This window comes from Phaethon aethereus, assembly GCF_964289735.1.
Source record: "Phaethon aethereus genome assembly, chromosome: 3".
Classification (NCBI taxonomy): Eukaryota; Metazoa; Chordata; class Aves; order Phaethontiformes; family Phaethontidae; genus Phaethon; species Phaethon aethereus.
Window position 1 is genome coordinate 25,316,239 of NC_138576.1, and position 15,284 is coordinate 25,331,522.

Sequence of the window (15,284 nt, forward strand, 5' to 3'; positions counted from 1 at the left end):
TTTTGAATCTACAGGGCAATTTCAACTGAATTAGACAGAGTGTAAGAGCTCACAAAGGGACAAAGTTTTGTGACAGAGAACAGATGCATCAGAGGTTTAGTATCTGTTTTCTCTGTTTAGCCAGCTGAATGGCTGCTAAACTCCCAGCCTATCCCTACTAAGTAGTCAGGAACAAAGTAGGAAGACACATGAGAAGAAACTAGTGCAGTTATACATTAAGGAATACATGGGATAGAATTTTAACTGTAATGGTTAGAGAAAAGGGTAAAAATATAGGACACATTCACAGGAAATTAATTAGTTCTGTGACTTTGGAACAACTTGATCAACTGAAAATAAAATCAGATATAGTAAATATTGTGAAACAAGCCTGGTCAATTCAAAACTACTGTGCAAAAAACAATAGCAATAGCAAAACAGCTCGTGACTGACTGTGTATCAGAATGCTAATGACAACATCATGATGCATGGCAATAACAAAAAAATTACAAAAAGCAGTAATCCTTTCCTGATTCATGTTTTTTATTTTTCCCTAGAGCTTGCAGCGGTTAATAATCTTAAAATGTAACCATTTATCCTAGATACAAGCAGAAACAAAAAATCCAACTCAAACATTTTTTAAATGGCACTAATTTGTACCACATATTATATAAATATATACATTGATACCACAGATTATCAGTTATACTTTCTGTCAATATACGGGATAAATTTTGATTACTACAGTATACACCGATCTGTACGCAAAATTTTCTAAGCAGTGAAGTGGTAGGAAAAGCAAGGTAATATGTCTTTAAAAATCACATTAGAAATCATTACTTCATTGTATTGGTTTCTATATTGGACTTCTGCTGCTTTTGCAACCTCAGAGTGAAGCAGGCTTTCCTTAAGTGCTGAAATTGGGCAAGCACTGCAGAAAGTACTTCTTGTGCGATGTACGTTGCAAGTGCAGACATTTATGTCTAAACCTGGAAAATAGGTTTTCAAATGATGGAAGATGATTGAAACACAATTGTAGCTGCATGGGATGAAATGGATTTGATAGCAGAGTGGTGTTTTATTTTCTTCTAAGACAGGAACACATTATACAGAGACATCAATGCAGACAATAAGGCTAATATCCCCAAGGGCTTCTGGAAGGGTAAGCCTCCTGGATATGGTTTTCTTAGGATTACTTTCTAGACTTAGGTACTAAAATTTCCATCAAGTGCCACCTTACATTCTGTTGTCTTAGGTTGCATAGCCAGTTTGTTAAAATTATTCCATATTTAATGGGAAATGAACAGCACAACTCTTGTAATGAATATTTGGGATATTGTCTGGAGTTGTGGTCCCTCCACCAGCATGAATGTCACAATTTATTATGTCACATAAAACATGTGAGCAGTTCTTGGAGGATTCAACACCCACATTGCTTACATTCATGGATGAGTAGTAAAACCACTGAGTTATTGTCCACTGGACAGGGAAAAGAACTATACTTTCCTCCTCTTTTTGTCCTTAAGGTGAAAGTGGCAATCATCACTCAAATTCCTTGTGGAAGTTCACTCTTGAAGGTATTTGTTAGACATACATGAAGCACACTTCTTGGGAATGGGTTAAAAATGACAACCATCGGCTTTAGTTTGAAATACAGTAGACATAAATTGAAAAAAAGAGAGGTTCTGACTTTATACAGGGAAAACTTTTTCACTATTAGGACAGCCAAGCATTGAAACAGGTCCTGCAGTTTCCACCCTTGGAGATTTTTCACATATCAAGAAAAAGGCATTCTGTATCTCTCTGAAAGAACATTAGATAGGGGAATCACAATACTTAAGATCAGTCATCTAAAATGTATGTTTTATGAAAAGAAATAGCTACCTCAAGGGGGCAATTCATCCCCTTCTAAGATAGGCACAAGGAATCATCCTCTGGAGATGCCTTTTCCTCTCTATAAAATATAACAGGAACATATACTACTTACTCAAGACAGATCCCTACATTTTAGACTTTTAGTAACATTAGGTGACATGAGCTTTTATGTCTGGAGAACTTCAACAGCCAAATGTAGGTATCTGTGAGACACAGGGATCCGTAAGGTTAAATAGGATAATTTAAGACATAAATACCAAACTTCTGCCTCTATTATACTTGTGTGTGCAAGTTTTTGCATATGGCCTGGGTAATATTTTCTTCTGTTTTTTAAAAGAATTAAGCAAGTATAGTCTTTAAAAACAAACTGTTCAACATCTGAAAGAGAAATAGAGACCACTGATCACTGTGGTTTGAGTGAACGAGTTCAACGTCTCCTGTAACTTAGAAGAAATACTCTAAATTGCAGGTTTTGTAACCATTTAGATCCCATTTGAATATCTTTTCTGAGATGCTTCTTTTCTACTTCCTGATTGCTCTTTCATTAACAAGGTTTTCCTGATTTCAAAGATGATTTGCCATTTAATAGCACAAAAAGGGGAATGAGTTTACGTTAATAATGTCAGATATGAACAGCACTTTCCAACTTTAAAGTGATTACTTTTTAAAATTTTCATAGCTTTCTGTTGTCTTCACTTAAACATTCATTTAAGCTAACTGAATTAACTCACTTCATCTTTTCTGTTAATAGTAACTTCAAGACTGTTTTGGACATGACATGCCGATTCAGGAGGGAGGGCAGAACTGAGCACTGGAAGTCCAAACCAATCTTATCAACCTACTGGAAAGCACCAGTAGTATTTTTCAACTTTTTCCTATAGGTAAATTAAATTAAACTCAGCTATAAAAAGAATATATGCCTTGCATTATTTGAATGGATCATGAAAGTTGAAGTAAAATTTTCACGTTGTAAACCTCCATTCAAACCTATTCTATTTCTATGAATCTCTTAGTTTCTAATATATTTGAACCTGTGTGAAGAAAATATGTTTTACCCCAAGCACAATTTCCTGGCAGAAAAGATTATGACAATTTAGCAGAAATATAGTTTTAAGAAAGAATGAGAATCGCAGAATCACAGAATGGTTGAGGTAAGGGATGTCTTGTCCAAACAAGGGCCACCTAGAGCAGGCTACCCAGGATGAACCAATGAGTAAAATTTCAACGGTTGTTAACAATTAGGAGGGTAACATATTAAAAGTAGCAATGAGAAATTAGAAGGACAGTCCTTATGTCTTTTGAGGATATTAGAAAACTATTACCTTCAGTCAGAGAAATTTCCGTGTGTTTTAGAGTATAGACAGATACCGCATTCAGAATTACTGTTTGTGAAACAGTACTTCCAAAAAATTTGTACGCAATATTTTAAAGATCTTATTAGATTACTTCAAAATAATAATAATCTATATCTGTATCTGAATAAACGTGGTTTGATACATTTGAGGCCTGCTGCCATTCTGCCATTGCAAAGGTTGTCCTAGAAAGCTAATTCTCCTATGCATTTTCCTTGTCCAGGGCATTTGAAGTGTAAAATATAACTGGCAAATTTTCTATTTCACTTAAGTGACGAGATTAAAATAAACAGAACATTAAATATTTAAAACATTTTTATGTTTGTGTAAGAAAGACTTTCTCTCTATTGTTGAGAAAGTTCAGATAAACAATGAGTTTACACAAAATGTTCATAAATGACTAAGCTCAGATAAATTTCAGTGAGAAGTTTTATATACAGACTGCAGTCTGGAGAACTTCAAAAAGATCTTTCATGACCCATTGACTAGGTAATGAAATGACAAGGGCCAACAAATGAAGTTAACAAGAGTAAGGTTTCAAACTAATAAAAGAGAGGTTTTTTTAATAGGAGGAATATTAGGCGTATGAAAATCTCTGCCAAAAGGCAAACATGGATGCAAAGAAGTCTGCAAATTTGCTTCAGGCCATGGCTGGAGACAGGCCTGGGGTTAGATAGATCCCTTTATGAATGTTCATCACTATTCTTACACTTCTCTGTATGTATCTTTGTGGGTTGAAGAAAAGAGGCCAAAATTCATTCCACAGGTAAATCTCATCCCTTTGGTACAAAGGAATGATTCTTCTTCCTCTTCACATTACTTTAAAATACTATGACCTGTACTATCAAACCTTTAGACATTGTTATAGTAAATATGTCTCTCTTGCACATGGAAGGTGACCTTTCGGAAGTTCATCCTGTTTTTGTAGACAAGATTACTGTTTGTGGCCTTGATAAGTACTATCTCTCTGGGCTGAAGCTTCAGGACTGCCTACAGAACATGACGACTACTCAGAGTTTGAAATTGTCCTCAGTCTTAAAGCTGGAGAACCCTTGGTGCAGTACTTTCATGCTGCCTTTACACATCAAGACACACCATGTGCTTGCCATGGTAGTAGTAACCTCTCAGCATGGCTTCATGCTCCTGCAGGCTATCGGCCTGGATAGTCAGACAATCCCCAGTTCCACGTAGACTGGATATTTCTGTTCTGATTTTTAGATCTTCCTTGAAACATCGGGGTTATATGACACTCATTTTACATTCAAATCAAATTCACATAAATATTACATTTCATATTAGCTTTGTTAGATTACTTAATTAGAACAGAGGCAGTATAAAATTTTGTTTATCATTCAGTAAGATTACAGTTTTGTTCTAAGACTGATAATGCATTTTAAGTTATTTACACCTCACTGAAATTATTTGGTTAAGTTTGTCAGATTCTGATTTCAGTTATACCTGTGTATATCTGGTGGAATAGGTATTTTTTACACAATGTTTATATGCCTAGTCCAAATTTATTATGGAAAATTACTGTTAACTAAAATCACCTATGATTTAATGTTTTGGTTTTTTTAAAAACAAATTACTATATAGCATATTGTAAGCATTATGTTTTCTTAGCTGAAAGGATACTTATTGAATATTTGATCTTTTAAAATTAAAAATTGCAAAAAGTTGCCTTTTTTTCCCTTTTTTAATCAGCTATATAGTGGTAGATCAGAAATACTGCAAAAAGAGGAGAAAATTACAATTTTTTTCTACATACAGTTTCTATAAACCCTTTACCACAATGAGATTTAAAGAACTCAATGAACTTTCATCATTACGGAGAAGATTTAGTGGAGCATTGCTCATGTTCAGAATTAACTTTGATGTCTTATGACTTTAAAAATCTATTAATCAGCATATTTTCATTAAAGTTGAATCATACCCAAATATGCATAGTTATCCTCTTCTTTATCTCAGAGAACTGGAAATATAAAAAAGTTTGTAAAAGTCATTTATTTCTAGTGTGAATTTTTAGAAATAATGCACCTTATATGCACCTTAAAAATGTTAAAAGATTCTTGAATTTGTTCTTTTTGAAAGTGAAAAAAGTCATCAGTAGTATCAGCTTTGTTTTCTAGAGCCATGAGGCACTTCAGTATACTATGCTTTCTCTACATTCCTACCTCTCTATAATTCAAAAGGAAAATGTTCTCCATTTTATTATGCTTGCATTCATTTCTGAAAGAGTTACTCACAAAGGAATTGCTCTACTGCTGTTACTGTTATAAAAGCATATTATAAACAGCAGCCTATTACAGCAGGGATGGTTTCCTACAAATCATGCAACAATGAATGCTTTAAAATTATTTTTATTTTCCACAGGTTTGTTTCCAGCATGGTTCTTTGAAAACTGCCTTTCCTCAGGTATACTCCAAATTGCTCAAGAAAATGAAATCTGAAGGTTTGCTTTTTCATGATAGTTTTAAACAGTATTTTTAACAATTACACATGACTAAATAAAAGCATGAAGCAGTTAGTCTTTCAAATATTATCTGCACATGTATAGTGTTTAAATATATATATTTCACAGGTGCAAATAACTTTACAAAGTACAAAGTAACAGAGAATCAAGCATTATATAAATAAGCAGTTCTGGAAGCAATACCTGAATATTTTATGACTATTAACCAGCAGTGCTATTATATAAATTTTTAACCCTTGCAGAATTAGTATCTTTCCAAAAGTAAACTTGGTAAGTCAAATCTTTCATTTTAATTCTTCACAAGTCCATTTAATTACATGGTTTAAGCATTACACAACATTCTGGAACAAAGGTGGTTCATCTGGGTTTTTTGTTTGATTTGAAGAAGACAAGACACTTTTTTTTTTTAGACAAACGCTACATGCACCTTGAATACAGTGCAACCTACCTGAAATCTACACAAAGCCCTGTCAGAATTCTTAAGAAAACTCAATATATTTACCATTTTTCTCTGACACTGGAAGGTGCTTTTGAATGAACCACTGATTATAAACAAGTGGAACTTGCAGGCTAACAATTTTTCTTTTTAACATATACAAGTTCTTCAAGTATAATTTCAAGGGAAGAAATTTTCTGTGAATTCTATTAATATATTATGAAGTCCTTCTTACTGTGGGTTATTATGTTCTTGTATTCTATGGAGCAATTAATTATTATTGAAGTTATATTTGAAAATATACTGAGAGAGGCCCTACAGAGTGTTGGCAGCTCTGTGTCCTCTAAGATACAGGATAGAGTTTCAATTTTCTCAGAGCATATTGCCTGCTGGGACTAAAAGGGAAAAATTTCTAACATGTTTGTCTTTCCTTCCATCATTGTACAAACTTGTGCTAACTCAAAGAAAATACTAAGTAAAAATTAAAAAAAAAAACTAAAACAAAAAAAAAAGTCTAAAGAAAATTATTATAAAGAATTACATGTACTTCCTACACATCCATAAATTACCACTTAAATGTAAAACTAACTGGAAAAAAAGAACTCAAATTATTCAAAGACATTTCTCTAAAAAAGGTAAAACTCACTTAGATTTTTTACTTCTGTGAAGAATTTTCCTTCTCTGATAGTAATTAACTAATAAGTGACTAATAATTACACAGACTATGTGAAGGCAAGAGGCAGTCATCTTTCAGATGCAGCTTTTCCACACTGTGAAGCTTTTTTTAAAATTTTTGTTTTGTTTTGTTTTGTTTTGTTTTAAATTGGGTTCTTTCTATCTGATATGCAGAGTTTTGGAAAGAACTTGTAATTTGTGGTTGAAGATTAATTTCAAATTATTTGTATAACAGTATGAAAAGTTTATATCTATTTGTCATGTATTTTCAGGGTGGCTATGAATTTCAACTAAAAGTTGTCTTTTTTTGGTATTGCTTAACTAACCATGAATGAGCCAAAAGCTGTACAAATGCAAGGCAGCGGTAGTGTTTGGCACCAAGAATTTGCAGTCTCGTTCTGCAATTTTGTTTAGGGGAGACTGGATAGAAATTAGTAAGCAGCATGGAAAAGTGAACTGAAAGTGAAGATGGTATTAAGCACAACTAGTTGTCCATTTGTAGGGCATAACTGAGAAATAATTTAAACTAGAGAGGGTTTTGAGGGGTCATGATACACTTTAAACATAAAAAGAGAACTGTGAAGAGGAGAGATACCTTCTGCAGTTCCAGCAGGGCTAGAACAAGAACTTACAGTCTTCATCTGTAGCAAGGGAGACTTTGGTTAAACAATAAAAAAGCTTTTTAACATTAAGAGTGATGAAACCTTGGAACAAATTGCCCAGAGCAGCTGTGGAATCTTAGCCTTTAAAAGTTTTAAAGAACATGATAAATTAAGGTCTGAAAACAACAGTCAAATATGCTTGGCTCCTCTTTGACATAGGGTTAGCTTGTCAAGATCCTTTTTAAATCTATTTTCTATTATTTCATAATATAACCCATAACCAAAAGTCATTTGCCTGAAAAACAATAAGTGGCTAAGACCTTGATGGGATTTTCTAGGATTTCTAGCATATGAAATTAATTGATTACACCTACACATTTAATTGCATGTGTGCAAACAGGTAAATGGTGTGCAGTACACAAGTCATATCAAAGACAGGTAAGATAGTTGAAGCACAGCTCATTTATCATAGCATTATGCTTGATCTAGTTTACTCTCTTTTAGATCTAATATAGTTTTACCTTCAGAATACCTCTGTATGATTCTATAACAAGAAAGCTAACACTTGCTGTTTGTTCCTAGCACATTCTTTGTAACAGTCCTCGTGTACATCTTGGATGACATAACATTTTTTTTCCCAATTACCCAAATCGTAGGTATATTGCCAGTTTTTCCTCCTGCATGAAATAACCTGCAAGACCTCAAACACTGGCTACCACTCAATGCTAAAATATTCTGACATCATCTGCTGGTCCTTCCTCAAGCTGCTTCTGTTGCTGATCTGCTGAGTTCAGCTCTTGGCTGCCTTTCACTGCAGATTTTTCACAAGTACAGATACTTGAAGGTGAAGAGGAACAGCATATTGCACAGTACCTGGTGATCACAAACAGGGCCTTTCCTGTCCAGCCCGTGTCACTATAAAGAATGTATTTGAAAAGCATTTTGTTTCGGTACAGTACAGGAAAAAAAATAGTATTTTCAGTATTTTTTTATGTTGAGATAAGGTGGAAAGGAGATAACTGTTACAAAAATTGACACTTTGTTTTGCATATTTTGCAGAGTTCAATAAGAAATAGTGAAGTATTTACAATACAATTCATAGGATTATTCTTGAAATTAATGAGCAAATTTATCTCAGTACAGTGCAAAATTCACCAAATTCTTTTTCTTTTAATTTCATTGCTCTGATTTTTTTGAAGTTGTACTCCTATTTTCAAACAAAGTATTTTCTTAATTCAGATCACAGAGACCAACCAAGTGTCCTGTTTGCTTTGCCCTAGTGCCTCAGTCTTTCTGGGTTCTCCTCCAAGACACAATTATGGGAGTACTACCATTTTTTGGCCATGGAAGAATTGATCTACAATCCCATGTTTGACAGTATCAGTATTCTCTTCAGATTCTGCTTATAGGTCAAACATTTCTTTCTTATCACTCAAAGTCATGTGGGACCAGTGAATAGATCGTTAGCTATCTTTAGGTTTTCTTCTGCTTCACTATGGCCTGTTGTACCACGAATTCTTTCTAAAAGTTTAGTATTTATGAGAATAAGAAAAAACAACTATTCTTGATCTTACCATTCACTTTAGTTTATGAAGGGAATTGTATAATTAATTCTTCGAGAAAACAAGGCCCCAGACTCAATAACCTAGGAGGATCCTTGCAAGCTTTGCTTATCAGCTACCCACTTCTTGACTTTCGCAGAGGCATCACAATTTTCCATAGGATCTCTAGTTTAAACCAACTCAGTGCAATAATCCAAAACTCTGCTGTTTCTGTATTCCTTGCCTGAAGAGTATTCTGTCTAATGCACTATCCCAGTGCTTCTCTCACTAACAACTTTCAAAATCTTCCCTTCTAATCGGTATTACAACTTCAGAGAGTTTCACAGCAGGCATAGATGTTTCTACTACATGGCTACCTGTAAAACCTGTAGGTTCATGATCAGTTGGCTTCTTTTCTCCATCAATCCAGCAAAGTACTACGTGTCATTATCAGACCTTCCACCTGCTCCCTGTGCTGGAAATCTCTGCATGCAGTACTAGCGAACAAATGGTATAGCCCCGAGATAAATTGGTGTCACAATAGATTTTTACACAAATCTTTCTCATTTTATGTGTATAAATTGACATAGGATTTGCAAGTTTAAGAAGCAGCACAGCTGTTTGTTTTCCCTTAACCTTCTGCATGTCACTTAGCTGGCCACTTGCCCTGATGGACTGCCTTAGCTTCTTTGTGCTATCAATATATGATGTATCATAATAAAACACATTCAGCAGGCATCAAGTCTTCAATGTCTGCAGACCTCCTCCACAATTCTGGAAAATAGTATCAACACTGTTTGCACAATGAGTACATATGAACACAGAACACACTGAATAGTAGTACATAGGGTTTGTCTCTAAAAAATAAATCATAAAATGATATCCACTCAGTTCCTTGTTTGAAAGCCACTTCAACTATAGTGTCAGAAGCTGATTTATGGTTCTTCTCCATTAGCATCTCCATAGTGCCACTCAGTGGGATGATGAAAATGCTCATCAGAAAATCCTATTCTGAAGGTAATATTTGACCATCATTTCAAGTTTTGTAGAGAAATGAAATCTGCAGATTGGACTGAAAAAATCTCTGAAACACAGCTCTTTCTTACGTTGATCATTTGATTGTTATCTATCACACAGCTGAACTTGCATGGCAGATAATGAAGAGACTACAAGTGTGGTAATACTGATTTCCCACTATTTGATGTCTCTAATTTCTTCACATGCAAAAACTGACCATGTCAATGCTTTCAGTCTGTGTCAAATATAAAATCATAAGTCTGACTGGTTTTGTGATGCATGTAGGATATACATGTTTCTTTGAAACCTGTATTTCAGTTTGCATAACTCCATCACTCATGCGTATGCTCATATTTTAAATTCTCAGGCCCACATTCTGCTTTCTCTCTACATTACTACTAGCTGGTTTAGCGATTAGCGAAACCTACACTTTCTTCGCCATTTTCCAAGTGCATATTTTTGCATTGGAAAATAGGAAGTTCATTGGAGATGCATCAGTTTCATTATATCAGAAATGCATAGAAAACTGTCTTAGAAGTTGGGGACAGTGGTGCCTTCGAACACGGACTGTGAAACACCTGGCATAAAGTGAGTATGCCGATCCTTGACAAAAAGTAGCTACGAAGTCTACGGGAATGTTCTTTGCTTTGGAAGTATTTCAACATGTAATTTAAATGTCATCTTTATTTTACAGGTAATTTGGGGGAAAACAGCAACAATGTATAAAAAAGTGTACCAAGATGTTACACTTCTTTTCAACCACAAATACAGTATTCTGAATAGTTCTAGTGAGGACAACGAGAGCCAAAGAATGAACAGCTGTTGCTAGATTGACATCTGCTTAGTGCTTACATCATGAAGCAGCTATGCCTGAGCCGCCTTAGCAGCACAGAAAGTTAAGAAAGAAGTATTATCTGTAGCAACCTGATTGGAACTAAGTACAGCCTTCCACCTTTAATGAGCTCTTTCTTGTTTCTTCTGAAAATGCCCAACAATCACGGGTTCGTAATATGCATAATAATGCTCCTATATGGTGGCTTAGTAGTAAGACTTTTTAATAGAATGCCCTTGTGTTAAGAAAAATCTGTATGTAAACTGAGTCTTTGTCAAATGTCTCACTCTTTTGGCACTAAGAAATTCTACCTGAACTTTGGACTGACAGTCTTGAGGACAGAGCTTTACCCTAAGGTTGAATTCTTCTGTATTTTTTGTCAATTTATTTTTTTTACATACATATATTTCCTTTTTGTCACCGTAACTCAACTTTTGGGCTTTGCTTTAAATTTTGAGAAGAAGAAATATTTTGTGACACTAAAACAGACAAGATGGCCAATCTCTCTTTAAGAATGTGTGTTGCATTTATGTGATGGCAGTCTAACAATAAATCCAAAAGTTATTTCTGATGTCAAACACTGAAAAAGAAAAAGCTCCAAGGCTCTAAAAATGGGAGGAACAGAGTTTTTTCCTAAAGCTGTGCTGAACTCAATATACATGCCAAATTACTTTGTTTAAAAATTTTAAAAAGACATTACAGGAGCAGCTATTTTAAGCAGCTAGCTCTTAAAGGATGCACATGTCACATTCAAAAGGAAACAACTGAATGTTTTCTCCTGCTCTTTCCTTATAACATGGTATAGATTAATGTTAAGCTAATAAAAGATATCTTATAATTTTAGTACAGGGACAAAAGTACACTTGCAAAAAAAATCAAAGCTAAATATATATTCAACATGTGGGAAGATCAGATGTCAAATATTGATTTCATTATTATAGTTTTTATTGGATTAAAATTCTCATTTTTGATCAAACAACCTAAATTTAGAAATGAGAAAATACAGGCCAATGATTAATGGTGTTGAGTATTTTCTATTTTCAGGTGTCAATGTAAGATGCATTAATGGGCTCAAGTTTTGAGACAGACTGCAAACCAGACTGGAAAAGGATGGTTTAAGTTAATTTCCCAAAAGGGAGCTGTTCACACTCAACAGTCAGATATGAATCTTAGGCCACAAGAATCTTACTTTTAATAGAAGAATGATTTATTCCTTCCTACTTCATAAATAAACATTCTCCAATAACTTATCTCACTGTAGACATGTACAGATTTTACCACGTAGTTAAATAAGTGTCCTTGAAATGTAAATCAATTGTACTGAACAAAAGTTCTGGAAAAATAGTTCAATACACTCTTACTCAAATCAAAACTCTCAAAATAAATGACTTTCTGATACTACAATGACTGTACAGCTAGGATGTGGGGAAATCTGCAATTACAGTATCAAAGTGAGGAAGAAACACACAATGTGAAAAAAAAAAAAACAGGGGAAGAAAAAAGATAAATGAACAAGCATAGTCTACCTACAGCAGCCATGACAGATGTACTAATACAGTTAAGAAAACCCTAAGCATGTAAATCCAGTACTAGTTAGTCATATATTTTAAGATAGCTGAAGTCACTGTAAGTTTCAATTAGCAACAACTCACAATAAAAATGCAGTAACTTCCAATGGGAGATTTAAAGAGCTCAACCTTTATATAGGACATTGGAGGTGACTTGGTGCATAGAATAATGGGGAATTATAAGGCTAACAAAAGGCTTTTTACTCTGTTGAAGGAAAACACTACCACTACTGGATACAGAAAGATCAAACCGAATTAATACAACTGAAAAGTCAGGACTACATATTTAATAGTGGTCCTGTTAACCACAGAAAATAATGGCCAAGAGAGATGGTGGATTATCTACTTGTTGATGTTTGCATATCAAGACTGGATTGCTCTCCTGATAATAAAAAAAATAACAAAATACAAATTATTGTCTCACTATAATTTAATGGGAAATTATATTCAGCATTACTTAAGAGATAGAAAATAGCAGTTTCTTCTGGCTTTTTGACTTTATCAATTACTTTTATTAATTTTATTTTCTAAATTTACTATAAGTGATACTTATAATTGAAACCCCTGACTAAAAGTACCATGCATCAAGGAAATACCATGAATTCTTTTAACGTATTTCAAACACTACTTCTGTTTTAAAGAATCACAGAATCAGAGAATCATAGAATCATTTAGGTTGGAAAAGACCTTTAAGATCATCAAGTCCAACTGTTAACCTAGCACTGACAAGTCCACCAATAAACCATGTCCCTAAGCACCACATCTACCCATCTTTTAAACACCTCCAGGGATGGTGACTCAACCACCTCCCTGGGCAGCCTGTTCCGATGCTTGACAACCCTTTCAGTGAAGAAATTTTTCCTAATATCTAATCTAAAACTCCCCTGGCACAACTTGAGGACATTTCCTCTTGTCCTATTGCTTGTTACTTGGGAGAAGAGACCAACACCCACATCACCACAACCCCCTTTCAGGTAGTTGTAGAGAGCGGTATGGTCTCCCCTCAGCCTCCTCTTCTCCAGAGTGAACAACCCCAGTTCCCTCAGATGCTCCTCATAAGACTTGTTCTCCAGACCCTTCACCAAATTCATTGCCCTTCTCTGGACATGCTCCAGCACGTCAATGACTTTCTTGCAGTGACGGGCCCAAAACTGATCACACGATTCGAGGTGTGGCCTCACCAGTGCTGAGTACAGGGGCACAATCACTTCCCTAGTCCTGCTGGAATGAATATGTAGGAAGGATAGACACACACTTATATGAAGACTCACTGAAGTACAAAAATTCATTGAAAGAACTACTTTACCTAGCAGTTGATTTTACATTATTTCACTCATGGTTTTCCATTAATACAGATTTATTTCATCAGCTTCATTATATTCATTGTTTGACTTCAGGATTATCTGTTTCTTAAATCCTGAATTATTCAAGGTATTCAAACACTGAAGATAGGTAACTTCTGGTATATAATGATCAAAATATCTAATACCTCCTTCAACCTCCCTGACAACTTGGCAAAAATAGCATACTTAGTTTGAAACACTCTGCAATAGAGATCTGATTCTTACTGTAAAATTGGAACATACTGATTTATCAGCTTTTGCTTTAGAAACTTATTTTATTCTCTTTCTAGGAATTTTGAAAAAAATATTTATCTTAAGGAGATTAGTTTTAGTTAGTGTAGAAAAAAGTATTTTTTCTTAAATTAAAACCAAAGATATTAAAATATCTTCTTCTATTGTTCCAGAAATAAGGGAAAGATAAACAAGCATAGTACACATGTTGTAAATATGCAAAAGCGGGGATTTCATTATCATATGTTTTAAGTCATTCTGTGTACATGGACAAGCTTGCTGTTGCTGGGAAGTGCTAGGTTTTTGTATCATAGTAAGACTGTTCATGTTACTTCACCCCTGGGGAATTTATGTGCTTACGAAGCACCGGCATAAGACAAATCATAAACTCTGTAACTCCCACTGAATATACACAGACTCTTTGTGTATTAGCATAGGTGATGTCAGAGGGAAGAAGAAAATGAAGTTCACAACTGAGTGAATGCAATGTCTTTTCCCCTATGGCAATGCTGTCACAGAACGAGGAAGAACAAGAACTGAGTCCAGTTATATCCACTGGAAGTGTTAATTTCCATGAGAGCAATGTTGCTGATATGGCAGACACGAAGCAGATAAGGCAAAGCGTGTCACTGCACTGTAATTTATTCTGGTGGTTTTCAGGGCTGTTTAAATAAGGTCTCCCGTCTAGAAACTCTAAAAGTATAAAAAAAAATTCCACAGGTTCACTGGGAAATTGAGGCGTAACTATTTTTATTGATGAAATCAACAGCAAAAGATAAAAAATCAAAACAAAGTAACAAGGGGGGGCACACCACCAAATCCTTCATTCTATACCTGTTCATTTTTAAAATTATAAAATTTTCTTTAACCTTCTACTATGGCCTGATGGAAGATGGGACAATAAATATGATTCAGAGGGAAATCCAAACACCCACCAATTAGGTATACCTTTGATACTGCATTATTTTATTTATATATTCAGCTTGCCAAGCATTTTATAACTATATTTAGTTATTGCACTCAAGTGTGTAATTCTAATATACTGCTTTAATTTTTTTATGTTAGTGAGCTGGTTTTCTTGACCATGTTAAAAATCTGGGCACTAAATACAGCAAAAGTTAGAAAGATCTAAATTTGAAATTTGCTGACCAAATAAATGAACTATGTATATTTTTAAATCTAATTGGTAGTTCCAATATTTTAATGAAATAAATTATAATAATAGTTTGCCTGTTCAAAAAGCAAAGCAAAGAAAATTAACTTGGCTGTTTGCTAGTGTTGGTTTTGGTTGATTGGAAAAGGACAAATCACAGCAATAATATAGCCATGATGACATGATAATAATACAATATAAATTTGA

General features: G+C 34.4%; 1 protein-coding gene across 1 annotated transcript in view; it reads right to left on the reverse strand.

The window, feature by feature from the left end:
• Positions 1 to 15,284, reverse strand: part of CSMD1 (CUB and Sushi multiple domains 1) — a gene marked incomplete at both ends in the record, with an annotated part of 1,255,958 nt that overhangs the window by 461,788 nt on the left and 778,886 nt on the right. The window lies entirely within an intron of this gene.